This window comes from Hibiscus syriacus, unplaced genomic scaffold, assembly GCF_006381635.1.
Source record: "Hibiscus syriacus cultivar Baekdansim isolate YM2019G1 unplaced genomic scaffold, ASM638163v2 tig00112305_pilon, whole genome shotgun sequence".
NCBI classification, from domain to species: domain Eukaryota; kingdom Viridiplantae; phylum Streptophyta; class Magnoliopsida; order Malvales; family Malvaceae; genus Hibiscus; species Hibiscus syriacus.
Window position 1 is genome coordinate 1,297,911 of NW_024063299.1, and position 27,321 is coordinate 1,325,231.

At 35.1% G+C, this 27,321-nt stretch overlaps 1 pseudogene; it reads right to left on the reverse strand.

Moving 5' to 3' along the window:
• The window catches only part of LOC120177695, a 93,049-nt pseudogene that overhangs the window by 63,660 nt on the left and 2,068 nt on the right, over positions 1-27,321 (reverse strand).

The window sequence follows — 27,321 nt, forward strand, 5'->3', positions numbered from 1 at the left end:
AACATGGGTTATAAAAATCAAAATAAGGTTCAGGTGGAGCCTAAAGATGTTTTGGAGCAGTCTGTCCTAGAGGGAGTCGGAAGAGGGAATATTTCAGTTGATGTGGGTTTTTTGGGGCTGTGCTAGGAAAATTTTTAACAAGAAGGTGTTCATCATCCTTGCCAATGATTTGAAAATGATCGTACAGTACTGCTACTATTTGCTATGACAGAGTGTATAGTAGATTGAGTAGGAAAAATATTACAGTTGACTTAGAGATGGGATTTTTTGCATTGGATGCTTCGACAGAGAATGAGGAGCTCGTTTTTACTTGGAAGGTTAGCAAAATATTGGGTGTATCCTTTAGGGGAAGGAAGAATACGTTTGCTAAGAAGTTTTCAAAATTGAACCCAGGTATAGAGGATGAGAATTAATCTCATTTCTCTATATCAGATGTATATGTTTTTTTCACTATGGTTAAGTTCTATTGTGTTACATGAAAATTAGGGGTCTAGGGACGAAGGAAAAGGTTAGGGCTGTAAGAAGGATGATTGATAATAGAAGGCCAATAGTTTTATTCTTGCAAGAAATGAAAGTTGAAGTGGTGAGACCAGCTTTGATGAGAAGTTTAGAGGGAAAGGTCTTCGTGGGATCGCGGTTTCTCCTGTGGAAGGATCTTTTAAAGGTATTATGAGCCTTTGGGATGAAAACTGTTTTGAGCCTCAGGTGCAGGAAATATCGAAACAGTTCGTGGAAATAAAAGGGAAGTTTAAGGTAGTCAAGATAGTGTTTGCTTAGTTAATATGTACGGACTTATTATTTAATCAGAGAAGGAGGTCTTTTTTGAGAAATTACTCATTTTATTAGCCGATGTGGACTGTCCATTATGTGTGGGTGGCGATTTTAATTCGTATTTATCTCAGGAGGATATAATTGGTAAATCACAAAATATGCATTCGTTGAAAGTTTTTAGGGAGTTTATCTTTCAGGCCAAGTTGGTGGATTTATCATTGGCGAGTGATAGCTTCACATGGAGCAACAATAGGGATGACATTTCATTTGTTAGATTGGATAGGTTTCTAATAAACACAGATTTTATGGTGATGTTTTCAGATATTGCTCATGTGCTACTTCCAAAGTCATTATCGGACCATAATGTAGTGGTGTTGGAGAGGAGTGAGGCTAATTGAGGTCCGAAACCTTTTAAAATGTTCAACTATCTTATGGATGAGGCAGGCTTCCAACAGATGTTGGAGTTGAAGATTAAGGAGGTGAAGAAGGACAAAATAAGAGGAATTGAAAATATGTTAAAACAATTGAAGAAATCAATAAAAAGTTGGTCCTCTAATAATCATTTGAAGCTCTCAAATTTGATTGTGATCCTGGAAAAATCAATTTATGAAATGAAGGTAGTAGTGCAACAAGGGTCTGCTCTGGTGTCGATGGAGTCAATTGCTAGAACCAAGAAGGAGTTGTGGTCAATGCACAAAAAAGAGAAACATATTTGGTTTCATAAATCTCGAGCGAAGTGGATTCAGGATGGCAATAAGAATTTAAGATATTTGTACCAGTGTGTGTCAAATAGGGGATGAGTTAATGCCCTGAAGGTCTTGGAAGAGAAAGGTAAGGTCGTTTTGAACCCGGGTGAGATAAAAACTAGTGTTTTTGGGTTTTCAAGAAAACTTACAAATTGAAGCCAACTTTAGAGGTGGAGGAGTTTAATATGTTGTTCAATAATTTAATCGAGGATCAGTGTTCATTGCTGGAAAGAAAGTTTTCAGAGGAGGAAGTTTAGGAGGCTATTAATTCGTCAGACAGTAATAAGGCGTCGGGTCCGGATGATTTGAACGTGACGTTCTTTAAAAGATTTTGGTTGTCACTAAAAGAAGATATTCTGAAGTTCTTTGAGGATTTTTACTCGGGGAACAAGCTGCGAAATAGTGTGAACCATTCGTTTATTACGTTAATTCTGAAGAAGTCTAATCCGGTTAGAATTTAAGACTATATGCCAATTAGCTTGGTAGGAGGGATGTATAAGATATTGTTAAAAGTTCTATCAATAAGGTTAAGGGTGTGCTTAGATTCGCTGATCGACCACTCGTAGTTTGACAGATTTGCGATTGCTCCTTTATAGCGAATGAAGTTGTTGACTATTAGAGGAGAAAATGAAAGAGAGGTATTGCTTTTAACGTGGATTTCAGAAAAGCTTATGATTCAGTTGATTGGGTTGTTTTGATGAAGATTATGGGGCACATGGGTTTCTGGCAGAAATTGCATTCTTGGATATTTGAGTGCATATCCGCATCAACTATTTCAGTCCTTGTTAATGGATCTCTGACAGAACGTTTCAATATATCAAGGGGATTACGTCAAGGATGTTCTTTATCGCCGATGTTATTTAACTTAGTAGGAGAGTTTCTTAATATGTTGCTGTCAAAAGTGGTTGAGTTGGGATTGTTTAATGGATTTTAGATTGGTTGCGAAAGTAATTCATTTTTATTATCTCATTTGCAATTCGCTGATGACTTACTAATTTTTTGTGGTGTTAGGAGGGAAATTGAAGAATATTAAGAGAGTTTTGGTTGTTTTTGAGATGTGCACATGGTTACAGTTAAATCTTTCGAAAAGTAAGATTTTTGGGATTAATTTGGAGGTCTCGATTGTCAATGATTGGGCCAAGTCTATTGGGTGTTTGGATGATGTTTTTCTAACGGGGTATTTCGGGCTTCCTCTTAGGTCCAAGAAGAATTTGACAGTGTTATGGGAGCCGATTATCCATAAATTTTATTAGAGGTTGGATGGATGGAAAACTTCGACGCTTTCCCTTGCTGGAAGGGTTGTGCTGGTGAAATCTGTCATTTCTACGCTTTCAATCTATTATATGTCTTTGTTCAAAATTCCTTATGGCGTTACTAGAATATTGAATTCAGTTTTGGAATTTTTTATGGGGAAGCATAACTGAGAGAAGTAGAGTTCATTGGGTTAACTGGTCACAAGTCTATAAACAAAGAGAGTATAGGGGGTTGAGGATCACTAATTTAAAGTTTATGAATAAATCTTTATTAGGTAAGTGGGTTTGGAAATATGGAAGTGAGAAAGAATCCTGGTGGAAAAGGATGGTGTGCTCCAAGTATAGATTGGATAGAAGAGAGTTACGGTTGAATAAAAATCTGTCCGCCTAGTCTTTTTGGCTTTGGAAAGGAGTTTTCATTAACTTCTGGTCAGATGACACTTTTAGCCAATGGTAACACAATCATTTGGTGCTGCAAGTTGGGAAAGGGAATTCATTTCTGTTTTGGAAGGATGGATGGCTTTGCAGCCTTCCTCTGAGGATGAAATTTCCTAGGCTCTTTGCTCTCTCGGTTAACAAGGATGTGTTTATAGCACATTTTGGGTTATTAATTAATGGAATATGGGTGTGGGACATCCATATGAGGAGGAATTTGTTAGATTGAGAAGTGGATCAATGTATTGAATTATTATCGTTATTGGACAAAGTTAGTGTTGGTGTGGGTGATGACGATTGTTGTGTTTGGAGAGGGAATGAGGAAGGAGTATCTTGATTAAATCGTGTTTTAAAGTAGCTACAAGTTTTTTGGTTCTGGATTTGCTATGGTCGAAGTTTGTTTGGGCTGGTTTTGCTCATACTAAAGTTGATGCTTTTTTATGGCAGATTTTCACAAGAAGATGGTAGTAAAGCCTGCCTTAAATAGGCGGGGTGTAAGCAGAATTGACCATCCTTTGTGCCCGTTGTGTGGTTCGAAAGTTGAGTCTGTTTGTCATTTATTCTTCTCTTGCATATCAGTTTTGGGTGTGTGGGTACGGTTCTTAGGATGTGGAACGTATGTTCAGCCTTGCCCAATACTCCCAAGGAATTCATATTTTTTTGGCCTGATTTAATTATGAAATATGAGATTTGGAAATTTATTTCGGGTGTTTTAATGTGGTCCATTTGGAAATGTAGAAATCAAATTGTATTTGAAAATGGAAATTTGGATCAAACCTATCTTTTTTTGCTAGATATAAGGTGACTGCTTGGTTCTTGGCAAACAAGTTTGGGTTTCCTTTTGCATTTGATTATCTTGTAGGTGACCTATCGTTGGTCGATATGCACAATGGTTCATTGAAGAGAATTCCTCCATTGATAGGTTGGTGTCTACCTCTTCAGGGTGGTTTAAAGTAAATGTGGATGATGTAATGGGCTATGATTGGAGGTGCTATGGTATCGGTGGACTACTTAGGGATGCTGAAGGCAAGTAGATGGGGTCTTTCTCGGTTGCGTCTGGACCTGCTCCTCCGGTCCTTGCTAAACTCAAAGAAATTCAAGCTAGGTTGAAGATGTTTTTAGATTCGAAGTGGAAAGATAGGGGGTGTCTTATTTTGGAAAGTGATTCTTTGGTAGCTGTGAATTGGATTAAAAACCCTGAAGATATACCTGTTGTGTTTAACATTCTGGTTAAGGAATTAACCAAGAGTGTGCTGGATTCTATTGTGTTGTTAAGGTTTGTTAAGAGAAATATTAATTGGGAAGCTGATGGTTTAGCTAAGGCAGGTATTGGGTAATGTAGGTTGAATTTTTGTTGTTTTTGGTATTTGTTTGTTGTGTAAGTTATCCTTTGAGGGGGATGTGTTGGTTTATGAGAAATGTTGTAATCTAGGGGGTTTTTACCTAGGTTGTAATCTATGTTTCTATTAATAAAATGTGGGCACTCTTTTCCTCCTTCCAATGTCCGTCAAGATACCTTGTAGCTTGACAATTATGAAGGGGTTTTTTAATGAGGCCTTTTTTATATAAAAAATCGACGAAAGCTGTGCAGACTTCGACAGAGAAGGAATGACCTTTCAAATTCTCTCTCACTCATATTCTCTCTCCTTGAAGAGTAAAAAAAATTGGATCAATTTGAAATGTTGAAATTTAAAATTAGTAAGTATATTCTTTACATTATTGTGACAATTAAACAAAGGCTTTCGAGCAATTAAATAGTAGGCAAGACATCCAAAGCTGAAAATATCAGAAGAATATCCAATTGAAGATGATTTATGACGAACCAATTTAGGTACAGTGTAATTCATTGATGGCTGAAGAGGAATGACAAAATCTTCAGTATCATATTTCTGCACAGACAAAGGTTCCCTACTTTTAAAGGCATAGGAAAATCTAAGTTCGTACATGAAAAACCAGTAGAATAGTTGAGAATATGATTAAATTCATGCACTAATCATTTAAAATTCCAAATTATTTTGGAGCTTCATTTGTTCACCAAGCCTAAAAATTCTGTTCATTTTTCTGATTCTTAGTTCATTTGATGGTTTAATTAAGCTGAACTTATATGCTTCCACAATTCTTAAGAACATCTTACATAAAAAAATATGAGCGAGAGAGGCAAGGGCGTAGAGATAGAGAAGTTGAAAGGCCATTCCTTTTTCGGTGAGGTATGGACAACTTTCGTCGATAATCTGAGTAAAAGAGTTTCGAGAGGGGTGTTAAGGGAATTATTCCTCTTTCAGGGTCTTGTAGTGAGAGTTTTCATCCCAAGAGAAACGAAAAATCCAAAATAAAAATGCTCCACTTTTACTTTTTTATAGTTCGACAATGAGGCATGTTTGAGGAAGGCTATCGAGAATGTAAATGGTCCATTCATAGATTGGAGGAAAGTTTCAGTAGGAGTTGCAAAATATCGGAACGCTAGATTAAGGAAAACGGGGACAAAATGAAGTCTGACTGATGTTTCGAGGTGAGAGATAGAAGAAAGAACTAAGTTAAAAGAGAAAACTGATATGTCAAAGAGTATTAGGGATGACAGATCCTATAAAGATGCTATGTTGACGGGCAGAAGGCAGATGAGTGATTTGGAGTACATAGAGAATAAGAATGACATTTTAGACTAGGTGATATGAAAGATGAATGTATGGGAGATTCATATCTCTTTTGAAAGTTCAAGATGGATGAAACAGACATTAATGGGGATTGTAAAACATTTTTTCAAGTTGGAGTTGGTGCATAAGGCTCTGCTAATGAGGGTTGCGAATTTCAGATTGTAAGTTGGGTTTACGTCTGGAATTCTTGCAGTGCTACTTTCAAATTGATCGAAGAGATGTCAGAGACATGAATGAAAATGAAAGAGGAGTTATGGTTATGGTTTGATCGGCTGACACCTTTGCTGAATGAAGACGGAGTTCCAATGGCTTACTTCCTGGTAGAGCTTTATGGTGTCCTTCTTTTATGCTGGCAAGATTCATTTATGGAAAGGTTAGTTGGGGATGTGGAGGATGGTAGATTGCATTCAGGGCTCGATATGAAATAAGGAGGATCTCTCGACAGAGAGAATTCTGATTAGGGTGGTGAGTCCGTTCGATGTCTCAGAGGTGATCAATTTAGGGTCATATGGAAGGTCATTAAAGGTGCATACAAAGATGGGATCGGTGTCAAATTTTTTGAGCTTTTTTCTAAGTCAATTGGCGGAGAAAGATACCAATGGTCGAGTCACTGAGGGAGCTTCGTCGGAGGGGGAAGTTGATAGTCAAATGTCAGTTGATGATATAGATGTTGACAATCAATTGAGGATACACAAAAAAGGTAGACACATGGATTAAAAAGGGGTTTATTCTAGGTTGATTGGAGTTGGTGGGGGACAACATTCTCCAATGGGAAATAGGGTTGAGGAATACATTAATAACATGGTGTTAGACTCCCGCATTTTTTCTAGAAACAATGTTGGAGAGTATGCGGGGCTAGGCATCAGAAATTTGGTATATTGAGATACTAGTACTCAGGACCAATCAGTGGGTAACAGTGAGCCCGATTCCCCTGTTTCAAAGATTATTCGTGTTGGGCCAATAATTAATTTAAAGGGGTATGAGTTTGTGGGTCAGGAAAAGAACCAATTTTTTCTAATAATACAAGGATGAAGTCAACTACCAGAAAACAAATAATTCATCCATCAAGAGTGCCCTGGAAGGGAGAAGGAGGATCGACCATTTTAACAGAGTCTACTGTGAGGAAAATTTGGCTTCGAAAGGAGCATAGTACAATTTCTATAATAGAAGGGGATCAAGATAAGCAGAGAGACATGACATTAGTTTTATGTTCGGGTCAAATAACAGATCCGGAGGCTATAATTTCTATAGAAGGTTACCTGGAAAATTATTCTCAGGACCAAACAGTATAACGAGGACATTTAAATCCTGATGAAGGACGTCATTCGGGAGGTTGCAGTTCTGGCATCATGAAGGAGAAAATTAACCGGTGGTTTGAAAGATTTTTGATAAGGGATGCTTTAGATCATGTCAGAATTTCTACAATCTCTTCCCCAGCTTTCTCAGTGTTGATGAAGGAAGCTCTGACTACCTAGGAAATAAGAAAGCTATTGGGTGTTTCCTTCAAGGACGAGAAGTAAACCTTTCTGGAAAAAATAATGAATTTGGAGAAAGGAACTAGTTTGGCCTGGTGAGGTGGTTGCTTTATTGTAGGATACTTAGGGTCATTTATTATTATATTATGATGCCAAATTTTGCTATTGTTACATGGAATGTTAGGGGTTTGGGAAAGAAAGAGAATTAACGCGCATTTCAAAATTTGGTTTCCAAGTACAATCCATCTGTTCTTTTTTTGCAAGAAACTAAAGTGGAGAATTTGCCTATATAGTTCTTTAGAAGGAAGGGGTTGAATAATCTTCAAGGGGTTGTAGAATGACTAGCTGAAGGCTCTTCAGGAGGTCTCTTGAGTTGTTGAGATGAAAACATATTCGAAGTGGAAGATCATTTTGTCAACAGAAGGTTCGTTGCCATCTTTGGGAAGTTTAGAGTTAACCAATTTAGATGTGGATTTATTATCCTATATGGGACTTCCATGGAGGATGAGAAATCTAGCTTTTTTGATGAGATTTACTCGTATCTGGTTAGTCATAGAATCCCTTTATGTGTGAGACGGGATTTCAACGTCTATTTAACAGAAGAATAGAAGAAATGTAGAACACAAAACAGGAATTCTATGGAGGTTTTGAGGCTTTTTATTCATCAAGCTGGTTTAATCGATTTACCTTTATATGGAGGTATGTTCACATGGTGCAATAATCAGGAATATCAAACTTTTGTTAGACTGGACATGTTCTTAGTAGATACCAATTTCCTGACAGCCTTTTCTGAGATCAATCAGTCTCTACTTCCCAAGTCAGTTTCAGATCATAGTGTCATAATTCTTGAAAATGGGGGAGAAAATTGGGGTAAAAACCTTTCAAACTGTTCAATTATTTAATGAAAGAGGATGGCTTTGAGGAGCTGGTGTTATCATCTATTAAAGATTATAAGAAAACTAAGAAAAGAGTTGGAATTTTGAGTATCCTAAGAAGCACGAAAGCTGCCATTTGAGACTGGTATGGTTCGAGGGATCAATTTCCAGGTGCTTTGATCATCGATGTAGAAGGAAGAATTCAGAATTTAGAAAAGGAGTTACAACAAAATCATGATTGGAATGAAAGTGCTACAGATCTAGTTTCTTTGAGGAATGAATTATGGAGGCTTTATAAAATCGAGGAGCAAAATTAGTGCAAAAAATCTAGAGCGAAATGGGTGAAAGATGGAGATCGTAATTCAAGATTCTTCCATACATGTGCTTCCATTAGGAAGAGGCTGAATTCCTTGAATGTTCTTGTAATCACCATTTTTGTTTTTACCTTAGCCTTCAGCAGCTGCCAACAACCTCTACAATAGCAAGCCCGGAATAGCTATCCCTCCACGTCCATGTTCCAGTAGTTTCCATCACCAGAACAACTGTCCCTCCATGCCCGTGGTCTCAAGTGTTCCACGTCGCCGGCAGCTCCACCCATGGCCACCAATGCCGCACGTCCCGAGTTAGCCCATCATCATAAAGAAAAAATATAATGAAAATTTTATTTTACATGTAATGTGATTATAAAATCCCTAGAACATTATGTAATCAGTCTCCCTTTTAATTTTTTTGAAAGAAATAAAAAACATTTTAGAGATTTTATTTTTTAAAAACTAAACTTTCAACTAAAAAAAGAGAAAAGTTACACTCGGCCGGAACCTCACTAGCGGCAGTGATCTTCTTTGGCCAATCCGAACGGTAAGTAGGTGCGCCTTGAGGAGGGGAGCAACATACTTAAAAATTATCTCGATCTGACGGTAGAGGAAGGAGATCAGAGCTTTGAAATCCAAAAGGTCACCGACAATTTTCACGGGGATAGACTCTGAATCTCACAAAACGAAGGTTGGATCTGTAACCACCATGATGAAACGAAGAAACCTCGAAAGTTTGGTGGCCAAAAACATCAGAGGTGGAGGCCGGCGTGACTATCGGTGACGGTACTCATCGCCGGTTTCTGGATAAGTGAAGCAAGAAGGGGAAGGATTGAGAAGGAAGAGAGAGAGTTAAGAAGAGAAAACAAAAAAAAAACAAAAAAAGGGTATTTATAAACGAATCAAAACGACACCATGAAACGACGTAGTTTTGGCACCTGTGTTTAGGGCTTCTAGGGTTAAATCACACGCAGTCACTCTAGTTTTCTCATGTGTTCATTTTGGTCCCCAATTTCAACTTATATAACTTATTTTCAAATATTTTCTTTATTTTGTTATTTTACAATTTTTAATGTTTTCATACTTACATTTTGGTTTATTTTTGTACAGGTTTCCTAATATTTACTATGTTTTTCATTTTGGTCACTGAACTTCTCTTTTCTAATTTATTGTATTTTTATCATTATGTTTTATTTTATTTTAATTTATTCACTATTATTATTCTGATTTATTCGAAATTAGTTACTGATTTTTACATTTATTCATTTTCAATCACTACTTGTGTTCTGTTATTATTTTATTATGATTTTGATGTGATATTTGTTTTTTATGTTTTAATCACTATTTTATTTATGATTTGTTTACTATTTTTATATTTTATTATGTTTTAATCATTTAATTTCCAATTTTATTTATTGTTGTTTTGGACTATTGATTTTGTTTTTATTTTAATTATGTCACTATACTTATTCTTTAATTTTAACTATGCATTTTATAATTAGTTTTAATTTGGTCTTCTTATGTCTATTAATTGCCTTTAATTTATTTGATTTGCCTTTTAATTTAGTTTAATTTCAGTCCTTTAGTTTCATTACTTTAATTTTCTATCTTTTATTTTTTCCTTTCATATTTCATTACTATAATTTTAGTCTTTTGATTAGTGCATTTTATTCTCTACTTATTTTATTTTAGTATGTTTCATATTTTATCACATTGAATACCTTATATTTCTATCTTGCTTTTTGATCCTTACATTGTTTATGATTTTATTTTATTAAAGCTCTAAAATATGTTTATTCATGCCTACTTTAGTTATATTTTAATTATTTGGTCGAATCAAATTATTTTAATATTGAGTTCTTGGGGAAAATATTATATTCTTTTCATTTAAGTTGGAAAGAGAAATATTCATCCTAAAGTATTTTAGGGATTATTTTCTCTTCGATTGGAATTATTGAAATATTTTCTATTTCTCCTTAGAATTTCCCGTTACATAAAATTATGCGATTGAATTTGGAATAATAAGATCATAAATTAAATTTATTTTCGAATTCTTATATTTCCACTACTAGAGACAATTTATAATTGGTGGGGTACCAATTTTGGGCGTCGTGGGGGTGCTAATCCTTCCCCACGCGTAATCGACCCCGAATCCCTTTTTATTACTAAAAAAGAATGAATTTATGGTTATAAGTAGATTGTTTTATCTTTTAAAATGATGTTTTCTTAAAAACTCTTTTAAAAGGTGATTTTTAGGTATTCGACCTACCTAACCCAAAATGGTCGATGGCGACTCCAAAACATTTCTTTGAAAACCATTACATGTTTTTACCAAGAAACGTTATACCGGGGAAAAGTCGATTATGACAGCTTGCTGACTCCACTGGGGACTAAGCTGGTCAAGCCGTAAATCGATTATATATTGTCTCTATAGTTGGAAATTGAGAATTCAATTTTATTTTATTTACTATTATTTTGATTTCTTTCAATTTTTTATTCTATATCCTTGTATACTAATGTTTGTATATGATTGTTTTTCAGATGTTAAAATCGTTTTAATTTGATTTTTGTGTGGCTATTTGTCAAAGGTTTGAGAATTTCTCCTCACATATGACACTTGCATTGCATACACACACTTTATACTCGAGCTATTTCCCTTTTGAGTGGGAGTGAAAGCGACGTCTTCGTGAGAATTTATTCTCTGTGTCAGACCTAGCAAGTAGCTTCTAGGGTTCATATGCCCTATGTCTTCATGAGGATTTATTCTCTGTGTCAGGTATAGGAAAATGTGCCCTCTTGAATTGAACTCGATCCGCTTAAGCTTATAATGGGTGAGGATCGAGGGTCTGGCTCGCCTAAGGGGGCACCAACAAGGACAATTCGAGTACCTTTACTCTAGAACTGGAACTCTTACACTGTAGAAACCCATTAGATCTAAGACCATGCTTATCCACAGGTACCCAAATAAGTGTACACAAAGGAGAAATGATCTCTAACTTTCATCTTTTAATTTAATAGATTATTTTTGAATAAATGCATGTGAACTAGAAATTATGCGGTTAGGGTTTTAATTTCTTATGTATGTTTATTCACTGTATTTTATGGTTCATTTACTTGTTGTATTTAATCTTTTCATATTTCACTAACACACATTTCCTCTCTTTGATTATTATTTTTGCTAATATCTTTTCCTTGTAATGGTAGAGCACTTTTCCTTGGCTTTGCTTTTCTTTTTGTTGAAAATTCTTTTTCTTTTTTTTCTTTTTTGTTTTTTGAACTTGTTTGTTGTTGTAGGATCTTTTGATTTCCTTTTTGAACTTCTTTTCTTTTTTCTTTTGTTGTTACACGCCAATGACACTTTTGTTGTCAATCCAACTATGCTCTGAATACCGTTTGTTGTAGGATGAATCTACACTCTTAAATGGAAGTGAATATTTAGCCATATTTTTGTCCCGATCTAGGAATGACAAGTACTGATGTCCTTGAGTTATAAGTATGGTTGCAACAAAGATTATAAGAAATGGTATTAGTAATGGAATAAGAAATGGATAAGTAAATAATTAATGGAAAAAAGTAAGAAAATAGATGACTGCAGAATTATAATGAAGTTGTTGGTGGTCTTGATGGAAGATGATTGATGGTGTTGATGTTGTATCTCAAACACACCAAAGAAGAAGCAATGCTAAATGGGACAACCCTGATCTTTACAAACTTCCTTGAGGGGGTGATGGTATCTTCAACCCACTGGATATAAAATCTAGGAATTTAGGATTCAAGGTGAAAGGAATGACGCCACAAGTATAAGAAATATACTTGCTTAATTGATAAATTTCTCAAAGAACTTTGAAGAGAGATTTAAATAACAAAGATTTGTTTATTTTATGAAATGAGATAAATACAAATGAAAGCAAACCTCTCAATTTATAGGAAATGAGAAGGCTTGGCTGAATAGGTACCTATTATTTCGGCTAGGCACATATCTCTAATGAAAATAGATAATTAATTCAATGAACGGATATGTCCATAGGCTTGATTTTGGTTTGGTTAATCCTTCATAAAGGGATTTGATGTTTCTACCTTGCATGAATCAACCTCCCCTTGGCCGAAGGGTGGTGTGCTTGTTCATCTTGGTGTCAAAGTCATCCTCCTTGGCCAAATGGTGATGTGATGGTTCATTTTGGTGCCCAAATCTCTCATGTGTAAGGTATGTGGATGGTGGCCAAATAGGCATGGTGCTTTGTCTCATGTCTCTTCATGATTTAGGCCTCCAATGGATTAATCTCTTCACCAACCTTGATGAAAGGGCATCTTCATGGGAAGGATCATTCATGAAAGGTCACAATTGTTGGAATATAACCTTTCATGTTTGAGTTAGTTCTACGGTGAAAGAGCTGGAGGTGAGCTAGCCATAGGTGAGTTGTAACATGATGATCATTATGGCATCTCATTGTGAATAGGTACCTCTTGAGGTGAAAACTATTCGTGAAAAGGTACGATTTCACAAAATTTGACTTAGGACATATTTTGTAGTGTCCTAAGTGGTGATGATGATGGTGCAGCTCCCCAGCTGAATTGAAGTCATCTTGTAGCTCAAATCTTCAGCTCAATCCAACTATAAGCTCATAGGGTCTCCGAACAACTTTTCACCAAAGGTTCCTTATGCTCTCCTAAACGTCCCCATATAAGTTTCATTGATGTTCTTTCACCATTTAGCTCTAAGATAGCTCCCAGGCTGTGGCCGAATGTACCTACACACATAACATAAAGAATAAGTTAAGTACATAAACTATATTAATGTGTATAAGATAAAGATGCATACTATAGTATATAATAATAACTTATACCTCACATAGTAATGAATAAGTTATCATCATTATAGCTATAGATGTAATATATGTATATGAATATAACTATGTTATAGAATATGAAATAGGCATAATTATGTATAAATATAGAAAGTTTCTTCCCTTGAAAGGCTGGAATAGAAAAGTTAAACATGATGCTGACTTGGATCACATCATCCTCCCCTACTTTTAATCGATTTGACCTCAAATCAAAAAAGAATCTTTTCCTAGTGTCCTTCCATCCAATAGATTCAACAAGTACCTTTATGGAAAGGTTCATGCCCTTTGAATGAATGCTTTGAAATTCCATAATCTGAAAGGAAAGAAAAATTTCATAAGTAAAAATTGGATTAAACATAATAAAAAATAATATGTACTCCCTGTTAGATGGATGTTCAAAATTCATGTTTGTTGAAGACATATTGCTTTGTACGATTATGTCCATTAGCATACCAAAAGTCATGTTCCTTGGTCCTCCAATAAGTGTATTTGTTGAATTATGAAGATTTATGACTCTTGGAATGGAAATGTCCTTAGAATCCTCATAAGTCACGTCCTTTGTATGAAAAATTGTTCCCCTTTGCCTTTCATTAGATGCATCTCTTGGTTCTTGAAAGGTTACGTCCCTTAGTCTCCCAAATTGACAAATTATGTTGCTTGGAACATCCTGTAAATCAAAGAAAATTTCTGCATTTTCAAGGATTAGAAATATATTCTTCGATCTTGCGTCTTGACAATAAACATTTATGTAACAAGCACTTAGATGTATAAACACTTGTTTTCGGACGAGTTTCCTCCTTGCTTGATGTCATTTTTCCTTTCCTCATGGCCTCAACACTTTGCTTCATCTTGCTTTGATCAATTTGGACTTGCTTAGGTGTCAAAGGTGTAAGAATAATCTTCTTCCCTCCATGGTTGAACGAGTATTGATTGGTAAAAAAATCATGGATAGTCCTTTTATCATATTGCCATGGTCTTCCAAGAAGTAAATGGCTAGCATGCATAGGAACGACTTCACACATAACCTCGTCCTTGTATTTTCCAATTGAAAAAGGAACCGTCACCTTTTTATTGACGTTAAGTTCTAGTAGTTCATTGAGCCATTGTAGTTTATAAGGACTTGGATGCTTCAATGTTTTTAATCCCAGCTTTTCCACCATGATTGAACTTGTTATGTTGGTACAACTCCTACCGTCTATGATCATGAAACATACCTTTTCATTCATATGGCATCGTGTATAAAAGATGTTTTCTCGTTGTGAATCTATCACTTGAGTACTCAGGCTTCTTTTAACCACTAGAGCTTCTCATTCCATGGGAGCCCCAATTTGTGCCTCTTCCTCGACTTTGATTAGTGTTGTTTCTTCTTCTTCATGGTCAGATTCAATGTCACCATTTCCAAATAGAAGCATGGTGTTTCGGTTGGGACACTGTGTAGAAACATGTCCCCTCCCAAGACATTTAAAGCACCGAATTTCTCTTGATCTTTATGGGGTTTCTTTTCCTCGGTTATTGATATGAGGCAACCTATTGGATGAGGACCTCTTCGATTTAATGGATCTAGAATGAAGTAAGTAATTCCTTTGCAACAAACTTATTAAAACTAAGGATGATGATGCTGGTTGTATGGTTAAGGCTATGGACGAAAATGGCTAAGAAATGATGAAAAAAGGATGAATTAGGTTGATGGAAATTTAAAATCGTGAAAGGTGGAAGATGAGTGCTCGGAGAAGATGACAATGGTGAAAGAACAAATCTGGAAATTTTGGTTAACAAATACAGAACAAGGAAGAACCTTTACTAAAAAGTATAAACCCGAACCTTATACGTTCAATGTTCAAATGACTTGGACCCGTTAGATAGCAATCTAAGAACCCGAAGTATCAAGTGTTTGATACAACAAGATCAGACTTGAAATGTCAAGAAAATAGTTCTAAGAAGAACTAACATTGAGAGAAAACCTCACAATAATTTTTATTCATCAAATGTCTAACCTTTGTACTTACAAAATTACAAAAATATATAGATAAAGGAGAGATATGGCTAGCCATCACTTGTGGCTACAAAACTATCATATTTTGAATTTAAAACTCAAATGAAAAACCACCATGTAACTCCCTTGTGTTGCTTCCCATTTGTGTGCTGATTTTGAATGCATTTAACACATTTTGCATGTTTTAAATGAGTGGATAAGGAGGTTAAAACGTCCATTCATGGAGGGAAGTGTAGAGAATTCAAACAATTTCACATGTGCTTTTAGTTTGAATTCAAATCTGCCCAATGTTGAATTTCCACACATGTGCACAATGTCACACATGCCATGCACTCTTGGATAGGTATATAACGCCCCACATGCTGTTTACATGCTTGTAGGACACTCTCCCACATGTATGACACCTTTGAGCTGCTTCTGGACTTGTTAGCTTGAATTGAGCTAGTGGAGCTGAAATGGAGCTGAACGGAGCTAAGGTGAGCTGAATTCAGCTAGCTGAAAGTGTAGTGAGTTTACTTTAGCTGAGATGAGCTGCATACACTCCTTTGAGTTTCAACCGAGCTAGGATTAAGACCTTAAGATGTTGCCCTTTATTGTTCCTATATGAAAAACATAATAACATCTATCAAAGTATGGCAAACTTATTGTAAACATACTATTAAGCTGAAAATACATGCAAACACACTTATGAGCTATAAAACTTATTAAAAACATAAAGTAAGTAATATATATATAATGTACACACTTATGTATCTAATAAAACTAATGCAAATGCATATAATTACCTAGTATAACTAAGGTGATGTTACACATCAGTATGTAACATATTGAAAAGCTTAGTTTCTAAGGCATAAACATTACGAAATGATTCAGAAACTTGTAAACACTTAAGAGAAAGAGCTTCCCTGAAATGCTTTGCCATAGAACGTGTGATAGGTCCTGTTGGTAGGACCTCCGGATCAACTTCCTTTGCTGGCATAGATGTGCTCACATCAGTTATCCTTGTTGAATTGTGAAGCATTGGATGATTCAACCTTCTCTTTTCTAGGAGTAGGAGTAGATTTCTTCAAGTTGTTTGGACTCCATCTTAAAAGTGTAGGCATGGCATTGCGAGAGGTAGATCTTCTTCGTAGTTATCTTTATATCTTCATTGTCATTTTCACCATTACATCTATCTCTATGTAATAGTACAACTCCAAGGTGTTGGCAATTTCTGGATTGAGTTCAGCAAGAAATCTAGCCATGGTTGCTTCACGATCCTTCTCAATATTAACTCGGATCATTTCCACTTCCATCTCCTTATAGTAATCCTCCACACTTTGTTGGCCTTGTTTAAGATTCTGTAGTTTCTAAAGCAAGTCCCCATGATAATGAATAGGAATGGAACTTTTACGCATGATACCTTTCATTTCAAGCCATGTTGAGATTGGTCGTTCTCCATTCCTCCTTCTAGTAAGAGTAAGTTGATCTCACCATATCAAAGTATAATCTACGAACTCCATGGCCGCCAATCTTACTTTCTTTAATTCAGAATAGTTGTGTTAACTGAAAATATGTTCCACCTTGCTTTCCCATTCAAGATAGGATTCATGATCAATTTTCCCTTCGAATTGAGGAATCTTGATTTTGATGTTACTCATGTTATTATAAACATTGGCACGCCTAGGCCTTTGTAACATTGTTGGTTCTTCTCCATCATAATTATCTAGGGAGTCATCTTCTTGAAGAGGTTGTTGTCTCTGAGGGGTATCATTGTTTCGAGCTTGTGGTGGATCTCGTCGTTGGTCTATCTTATCATGAAGAGCATCAAACTCTTCACGAAACATTCTCATCATTTCTCTAATCAATGCTTGTATTTGCAAGTTTAGTTGACCTGTATTTCCTCTAGGACTTTGAGACATGGTTAGTAAACAAAATAAAATAAAGTAAACCTTACCAGCATACTCACAAAGCCTCACAAACTTCACTCCAAAGAAAAGATAAGATCACTCCACTCAACATTCGTGTTTACTCTTGGGAATATGATTTAGCTTTTAACAATTCTCCTTCTGATCTCACTCACTCAATATGCCTTTTTCCACTATATCTCTCTTGTTAGATCCTTTGAAGAACTAACTCAAGATTATACAAGTTATTTCTCTTCTTGTGTGTGTCAGTTGCAAAATAGGTTAGGATAGAAAGGAAAAGAAGAAATGGAAAGGTAGAAGAAAGGTTTCAAGGAAATAAAAAGAAGGAAAAGGTTGAAGACAAGGAAAATGAAATTAAAGAAATGAATAGGTGACTTACAACCCAAGAAAGAACACTTACTACACCCTTTCACAAGACACAATAAGGTTATCCTCTCTAGTGTAGATATGCCTCCTTTATTTAACTTGTAATGGTAGAGCACTTTTCCTTGGCTTTGCTTTTCTTTTTGTTGAAAATTCTTTTTCTTATTTTTCTTTGTTCTTTTTGAACTCGTTTGTTGTTGTTGGAGCTTTTGATTTCCTTTTTGAACTTCTTTTCTTTTTACTTTTGTTGTTGCACGCCAATGACACTTTTGTTTCAATCCAACTATACTATGAATACCTCTTGATGTAGGCCGAATCTACACTCTTCAATGGAAGTAAATAGATAGCCTTATTGTTGTCCCGATCTAGGAATGACAAGTACTGATGTCCTTGAGCTATAAGTATGGCTACAACAAAGATTATAAGAAATGGTATTAGTAATGGAATAAGAAATGGATAAGTAAATAATTAATGAAATAAAAAGTAGGCATAATGCAAACAAATACCCCTAACGTTTGACACTATATTCATTTGTGCCCAAATCATTTTTTTGAGCAGTTGTACCCACAACGTTTAAATCTGATTCAAAAGTCACCCCCATTGGATGGAAACCGTTAGTCAACTAACGATCAACGGCTCCAGCTGACTAAGCAAGCACAGGTTGACAGCGATGATGATGTGGTGTGTTAACGTCACTAATATATGTTGATGTGGAATTGAAACGTCAGTAATTTTTTTGTTTAAAAATTTAATTTCAATTAGAATTTTGCACCAATAAGAGAGTGACAAGTGTCACTCTCCCATTAGCGCGTATTGGCAAAAACGAATATAAAATGTTACTATGTGCGTGGAAGGGGACTCGAACCTGGGGCAAGGCATGAAATAAGATGGCCCTTGCCAACCAGGCCAAGCATACTACTTGGTTATTTTGTGTAACAAAATCTTATTTAACTCTTAAAAATTAGTACTAGAATTATAATACATTTAAATTAAAATTTATTTTAATTTTAAGTTGAATAATAAGCATTTTTATTTTATAAAAGTATATTAATAAAATAAAATTTAAAGATCGACCTATAGTGAGATTTTCCATAAGATTTTAATATCAGGTATTTTTTTTGAATTTGAATCAAATTAATTTTTATGATAATAGAACCAAATAAAGTTAAAATAATGATTTATTTCATCCAGTCATATTATCATCCCTGATTTAAACCAACATCAATTTAGAACCTAACTCATAATTTGAAGCTATTTTATACAAGAAATTCTTAAAATAACAAACAAAAGATTTTCAATGGAAAGTAAGTAATCAAATTATTTGGTTTAAATTAAATATTTTTCAATTAAATTAACAAAATTGTGAACTAAATATATAAAAGAAATTGATTAAACACACAAGATATTGAAATTAATATTAGGTCTTTTTCAAACTAAACTGCAAGAGCTACGCTCTATACCTGTTACCTATACCCTATAAGTAAGCAAAAATGACCAAGTGAATGCATGAAAGTGAACAATAGTTTGATGCTACAACAGATTGATGAACAATTTCTTCATACTATCATCATTCATCGTCGTTTCACTCTCCCTTGTAATTTCAAAAGCTAAATCACAATCACACCTGATCGACCACCTCCTCGCCTTTCAATCCTAATCGAAATCGAGGGTCATCCATTTGGATGATCAATCTGTCTTTAAATTCTTAACGTCGCTGAAAACCCCAGGCCCTTACTCTCTGCTCATCTTCTTCGATGCCACTCAACTCCACGATAAATCCGACCCCCCTTCGCCGTCGTCGCCTCTTCCGTCATCGCCAACCAAAACTCGACCTGCCCCAATCTCTTCTTTTGTGACATCGAGTTTCGCGAATCCAAATCTTCTTTTAACCTCCTCGGCGTCAATTCCCTTCCCAACTTCCACCTCGCCAGCCCCGCCGCCAAATCATTGAAAGATGATTCGGAACGAATGCAGCAGGCCAGTTTCACTCGATTCACTGAATCACTCGTCGATTTCATTGAGTCAAACTAAACTCATCGTGGGTCTCATCCATCGTCCTCCCATCATTTCAAAAACTCAAACCGACATCATCCTCGAGTTTTTACTGATTTGGTTCGTGTTCGCCGCTAGAAATATATTCAGTAACGAAACCGTGCTACACAATCCTAGGATTTGGCTTTCGGGAGCTATTTTTTTATTTCTTTAGCGTTTCAGGGGCAATGCATACCATATTAAGGAGGATGTTGATGTTCTTGATGGACAGGGACGATCTAAACAAATTGATATTCTTCTACCGAGGAACAAGAGTACAACTTGGGTTTAGGGGGAAAATCAGTTTGAAGATGCCTATAAGATATTTGAAACACGTGTTTTATTTTGTTTAAATAAACTGAACATTTATTATGGGTTAAAAACGATTTTGTTACATAAAATAACAAAGTAACATGTTTGGCCTGGTGTCCTGGTGACATGTGTCACTCTCTTACTGGTGTAAAATTCTAATTGAAATTAAATTTTAAACAAAAAAATTACTGACGTGTCAATTCCACGTCAGTATATATTAGTGACGTGGATACGCCACGTCATCATCATTGTCCACCTGTGCTTGCTTAGTCAGTTGGAGCCATTGACCGTCAGTTGACTTACGGTTTCCATCTAACAGGGGTTCTTTTTGAATCAAATTTAAATGTTATGGGTATAACTACTCCAAAAAAATGATTTGGGCATAAATGCATATAGTTTCAAACGTTAGGGGTATTTGTTTGCATTATGCCTAAAAGTAAGAAAAGAATTGGCTGCGGAATTATAATGATGTTGTTGGTGGTCTTGATGGAAGATGATAGATGGTATTGATGTTGTATGGAAGATGGTGATGATGTATCTCAAACACGCCAAAGAAGAAACAATTCTAAAGAGCACAACCCTGATCTTCACAAACTTTCTTGTAGGGTGGTGATAGTATCTTCAACCCACTAGATATAAAATCTAGGAATTTAGGAATCAAGGTAAAATGAATGATGCCACAAGTATAAGAAATATACTTGCTTAATTGATAAAGTTCTCAAAGAACTTTGAAGAGAGATTTAACTCACAAAGGTTTGTTTATTTTATGAAATGAGATAAGTACAAATAAAAGCAAGCATCTCAATTTATAGGAAACAAGAAGGCTTGGCCGAATAGGCACATATTGTTTCGGCTAGGCACATGTCTATAATGAAAGCAGATAATTAATTAAATGAATGAATATGTCCATAAAGGGGCTTGATGTTTCAACCATGCATGAATCAACCTCCCTTTGGCCGAATGGTGGTTTGCTTATTCATCTTGGGCCAAAGTCATCTTCCTTGGTCGAATGGTGATGTGCTGGTTTATTTTGGCCCCCAAAGCTCTCATGTGCAAGGCATGTGGATGGTGGTCTAATAGGCATGGTGCTTTGTCTCATGTCTCTTCATGATTTAGGCCTTCAATTGATGTAATCTCTTCACCAACATGCACCTTGATGAAAGGGCATCTTCATGGACAACATCATTCATGAAAGGACACAATTGTTGGAAGGTAACCTTTCATGTTTGAGTTAGTTCTAGGGGTGAAAGAGCTGGAGGTGAGCTAGCCATAGGTGAGTTGTAACATGATCATTATGGCAGCTCCTTGTGAAAGGTACCTCTTGAGGTAAAAACTATTAGTGAAAAGGTACAATTTCACAAAATTTGACTTAGGATATATTTGAAGTGTCCTAAATGATGATGATGATGGCGCAGCTCACCAGCTAAATTGAAGTCATCTTGTAGCTCAAATCTTCAGCTCAATCCAACTATGAGATCATGGGTCTCCAAAAACTTTTCACCAAATGTTCCTTATGCTCTCTTAAACGTCCCCATGTAAGTTTCCTTGTTGTTGCTTTCACCATTTAGCTCTAATATAGCTCCCAAGTTGTGGCCGAATGTACCTACACACATAACATAAAGAATAAGTTAAGTACATGAACTATATTAATGTGTATAAGATAAAGATGTGCACTATAGTATATAATAATAATTTATGCCTCACATAGTAATGAATAAGTTATCATCATTATAGCTATAGATGTAATATATGTATATGAATATAACTATGTTATAGCATATGAAATAGGCATCATTATGTATAAAAGATAGAAAGTTTCTTCCTTGAAAGGTTGGAATATAAAAGTTAAACATGATGCTGACTTGGATCACATCATATTATTATTCTAATTTATTCAAAATTAGTTATTGACTTTTACATTTATTAATTTTCAGTCACTGCTTGTGTTATGTTATTATTTTATTATGATTTTGATGTGATATTTTTATTTTTTATGTTTTAGTCACTGTTTTATTTAAGATTTGTTCACTATTTTTATATTTTATTATGTTTTAATCCTTTGATTTCTAGCTTTATTTATTGTTTTGTGGACTATCGATTTTGTTTTTATTTTAATTAGGTAATTATACTTATTCTTTAATTTTAACTATGCATTTTATAATTAGTTTTAATTTGGTCATCTTATGCCTATTAACTACCTTTAATTTATTTGATTTGCCTTTTAATTTAGTTTAATTTCAATCCTTTAATTTCATTACTTTAATTTTCTGTCTTTATTTTTTTTCTTTCATTTTTTATTACTTTAATTTTAGTCTATTGATTAGTGCATTTTATTTTCTGTTTATTTTATTTTAGTCCCATGAATATATATGCATGTTTCATATTTTATCACATTGAATGCCTTATTTTGCCATCTTGCTTTTTGATCCTTATGTTGTTTATGATTTTATTTTATTAAAGCTCTAAAATATGTTTATTCATGCCTACTTTAGTTATATTTTTATTATTTGGTAAATCAAATTATTTTAATATTGAGTTCTTGGGGAAATATTATATTCTTTTCATTGCAGTTGGAAAGAAAAATATTCGTTCTAAATTATTTTAGGGATTATTTTATCTTCTATTAGAAATATTGAAATATTTTCTATTTCTGCTTAGAATTTCCCGTTACATAAAATTATGCGATTGAATATGGAATAATAGGATCATAAATTAAATTTATATTCGAATTCTTAGATTTTCACTACTAGAGATAATTTATAATCGATGGAGTACCAATTTTGGGCGTTGTGAGGGTGTTGATCCTTCCCCACGCGTAATCGACCTCGAATCCCTTTTTATTATGAATTTATGGTTATACGTAGACTGATTTATCTTTTAAAATGATGTTTTCTTAAAAACTCTTTTAAAAGGTGATTTTTAGGTATTCGACCTACCTAACCCAAAAAGGTCGATGGCGACTCCAAAACATTTCAATGAAAACCATTTATATACATGCTTTTACCAAGAAACATCATACCGGGCGAAAATCGGTTACGACAGTTCTTAATGTTAAAGGAAAGATCATTAAAGATCCGGTTCTCATTAAGGCAAGTGTCCAAGACCATTTCTTCGAAATTTACAATAACCGATCTACCTTGGAAGTGGAAGACGTGAAGCTGAATTTTGCTAGAATCTCCTTGGAACAATGTCTTTTTTTCGAAAAGGAGTTTTTGGAGGAAGAAATTTGGGATGCTTTAAACTTGTGCGATAGTAATAAAGCTCCAGGGTCGGATAGGTTGAATATGGTTTTTTCAAGAGGTTTTGGTCATTTTAAAAGAATATATTTTGAGATTTTTTCATAATTTTTCGTGGGAAAGATTGGGAGCACGAAATCAATCATACCTTCATTACTCTTATCCATAAGGGTTCCAACATTGGTGGCTTAGATGACTATAGACCTATCAGCTTGGTTGGGGAATGTACAAGATTCTTTCGAAGTGTCTTTCAAGGAGATTAAGAAGTTGCATCAATGATATCATCAGTTCTTCGCAATTTTCTTTCATCCCTGGTCGACAAACGCTGAACCGCTCTTTTATAACTAATAAAGGAATTTACTATTAGAGGCAAAAAAGACAAAAGGGTTGTGTATTCAAGGTGGATTTTAGGAAGGCATATGACACGATGGATTGGCCAATTCTTTTCAAGGTGATGGAGAAGATGGGTTTCGGGGCCAAATGGTGCAATTGGATAAGAAAATGTGTTACAACTACCTCAATGTCAGTTTTGGTAATGGGGTGCCTACTGAGGAATCCCTAATGGAAAAGGGTCTTAGACAGAGTTGTTCCCTTTCACCTATGTTGTTTAATTTGACTAGGGAACTTCTCAACTTACTACTACTTAAGGTTGTTTCCTCGGGCCTTTTTGGTGGTATGGTCATCGGAAGTTATGAAGGTACTTTTAATTTATCGCATCTACAATTTGCAGATTATCTTATTATTTTCTGTAAGGCCTTGAAGATGCAGATTCTAAATGTTAAGAGAGTTCTACGAGTCCTTGAAGTCATGTCTGGTCTTTACTTGAATCTCAACAAAAGCAAATTATTTGACATAAACACAAGTATAGAGGATGTAAAGGAGTGGGAGAGTGTCATTGTTGCTCAGTTGGAAGATTCCCTTATGATTATCTTGGGTTGCCTCTTGGTGCAAACATATTCTGTAGCCTTATGGCATCTGGTTGTTTAGAAATTTTACAAGAATCTTGCAGGTTGGAAGGTAACAACCCTTTCTTTGGCAGGGAGATTGGTCTTGTTAAAGGCGGTTCTATGTTCTCTTCCTTCTTATTATTTATCCTTATTTAAGATCCCTTCTTCTTGAATAAAAAGTTCTATTCCATTATGGCAAGGTTTTTATGGGGATGAGGAATAGAGAATAATAAGATTCATTGGGTAAGTTGGTTGACAATGTGTAAAGCCAACGAGAATGCTGGTTTGGGTGTGTTGGACCTCAATTTTATTAGTATAGCTCTTTTTGGAAAATGGTCTTGGAGGTTCACGAATGATAAGGAATCTGAATGGAGGAAGATGATATGCAACAAGTACAATATTGACAACAGTTTACTGTTGTTCAACAGTAAGATTCCAGCTCAAGCTTCTTGGCTTTGGAAATTGGTAGTGAATAATCATTTCAAAGAAGATTCTTTTGGTTCTAAGTTTCACAGCTTGTTTAAAGTCCAAGTTGGCCATGGCGAGAACATTCGGTTTTGGCAAGACATTTGGGCGTTAAATTCTTCTCTCAAAGTTGCTTTCCCTAGACTTTTTGTCCTTTCTACAAATCAGAATGGTAAGTTAACAGAGTTTGGTGAATTTTGTAATGCTGGTTGGTTTTGGAATATAGAGATGATAAGGAATTTAAGCGATTGAGAATTGGATCAGTGGATAGATTTGTTGACAATCATTAATAGAACTAGTCTTTCGGAAGCTTCGAGGAATGGTTTGATTTGGAGAGGAAATGGAGAGGGTATTTACACTGTCAGCTCTTGTGTGAAGTTGTGCTCCTATGGTTCGGATGTTGATCCCTTTTGGAAGAGCCTTCTTTGGAGGGGGTTGGTGCCTTCTAGGGTGGATACCTTTTTGTGGCAGGTTTGTTCATCAGAAATTGGCTGTAAAGACAAAATTAATTAATAGAGGGGTTCAGGGAATAGTGGACATTTTATATCCATTTTGTAAGAAGGAGTTGGAATCTTCCTCACACCTATTCTTAACATACTCAGTTGTGTGGAATTTGTTCCTGAATTTGTGGAAAATCACTTCGGTTTTTCATGAAAATGCACAATGATTTCTTTTAGCTTAGGAAGATTTGGTATCTCATTCAACTATTTGGTCCTTCATTCAAGGTGTTGTTCTTTGGACAATTTGGAAATATATAAATTCTATTGTTTTTTATGGGGTGATGTTAGATCAGACTGAATTATTTTTCACTACAAGGTTTAGGCTTACTTCTTGTACTTAGCAAAGTTTAATGACGCTTCAATTTCTAAAGACTTTCTCATTAGTGATCCATCTCTTGTGGATTTCTGTTCGACTTCCAAAAGTCTGATAGCTAAGCAGGTTCCTTGGTCCCCTCCTCCCAAGGGCTTTCTAAAGTTGAATGTGGATGCAGTCGTCAGTGGTGATTGGAAGTCAAGTGGACTAGGCGGGATTTTAAGAGATGAAGCTGGTTCGGTGCTAGGTTCTTTCCAAGAAGCTGCTGGTCTGGGTCCTCCTACCTTAACGGAGCTTAAGGCAATTAAGCATGATTTAATTTTCTTTGATTCCTTTCGATGGTGCTTAAAGAATCGATTAATTATTAAAAGTGATAGCAAGTTGTCAGTGGAGTGGGTAAAGAATCTGGATAAATGTTCTGATATTTTTGTTACTATTGTTAAGGATATTGATGATAGTTTAAGAGTTTTGGAGGGTCTAATTCGCTGGGTAGCTAGGACAGCTAATATTGAGGCTGAAGGTTTAGCTAAATCTGGTATTGACTAAGTTAGAGAACTTCTGTTTGGGTGGTTTATCTTTTTGATTTTGGGATTTTCAGTTGTAAGGGGGATGATATTGGATGTATTCTACTCTATGTAATATTTTTTATTAATAAAATTTGAGGCACTCTTTTTCTCCTTTTGCTAATTAAGAAATTCATTTAGGTGTTCCATTAATCATGAGGGGTTCTTAACGAGGCTTCCTCTTCTTTAAAAAAATTATATTTCTGCACAGACTATATAACATAAGGATATAATAGCTAAACACATATCATTACTGTAAAATGATAACTCCATCCATCAAGACCAATGACTTGATAAATTAACATAAGGAGCGTACTCGTATTTATGAAGAGAAAGCGCCATGTAATCAACAAGTCAAAATAAAATACACGTGAAAGCAGAGGCTAAAAAGTAGAAAGAAAATTACTGGAAATAAAAGCCAAAAAGGTTGCTAAAGGAAGGAGTCGAAATGGCATTCCTAAATTCAAAAAATGATAAATATGTATGACCATATGCAACAATTATGCATCACATTTAGGCATAAAACAGAGGACATTCATATTCCCGGTGCTAAGGCTAGTCTAACGAATGAATTCCCAGTGCTAGACATAAATTCAAGGTTTTCCTTATATATAAAATGTTGAATCTCCATGCCCACATCTACAAGAATAGCTAAAGAAAATGAGATTTCATACTTTTCCCTTGTGTCATAGTTTGATTTCAGTAGGGTCAAGTACAATGATTTCAATTTATATGAAAAATGCTTTTGTTTTTTGTTTGAGTACAAGAAAGAGTAGCATTTCTTCCCACACACCATCCCCACCCTTACTACTTGAGACCTGATCTTTTGAGACAGCAAAACCAAACCCACCAAGCTTCCAAGCTCCATGTGACGTAATCAAGACATTCTGCAAAGTGCAAAGTCAGTATTTAGACAAACCTATACAGCAGTTATGTTCCATACCCACCACAGTCTATCTTGTAGCCTAAGAGGGCACACTTAATAAATTCTTGTCTACAATCAAAATTTTATTTTAAAAAATGAAACGAGTGGTAGGCCTAAACATACTAAAAATAAAAAAAGATGAATTTTTTTAAAGAACAAGAGGATAAATCAATGACAGCCCTTAAACCACTAATAGTTCTTTACAACAGCATATCACAATTAATTTGTGGAAAAGGGAAACAAATACTCTGAAGCATTAAAAAGGGTAAAGGATTATAATGAAAGGGACTAAAATTTTATCAGTTCCTATTTGGGAATTTGTTTTTAAAGGATTAAGAAATCGTTTGACAATGAAACTAGTAATCAAAACATCCCTTAAATTCTATAGAATCAAACTGATTCTAA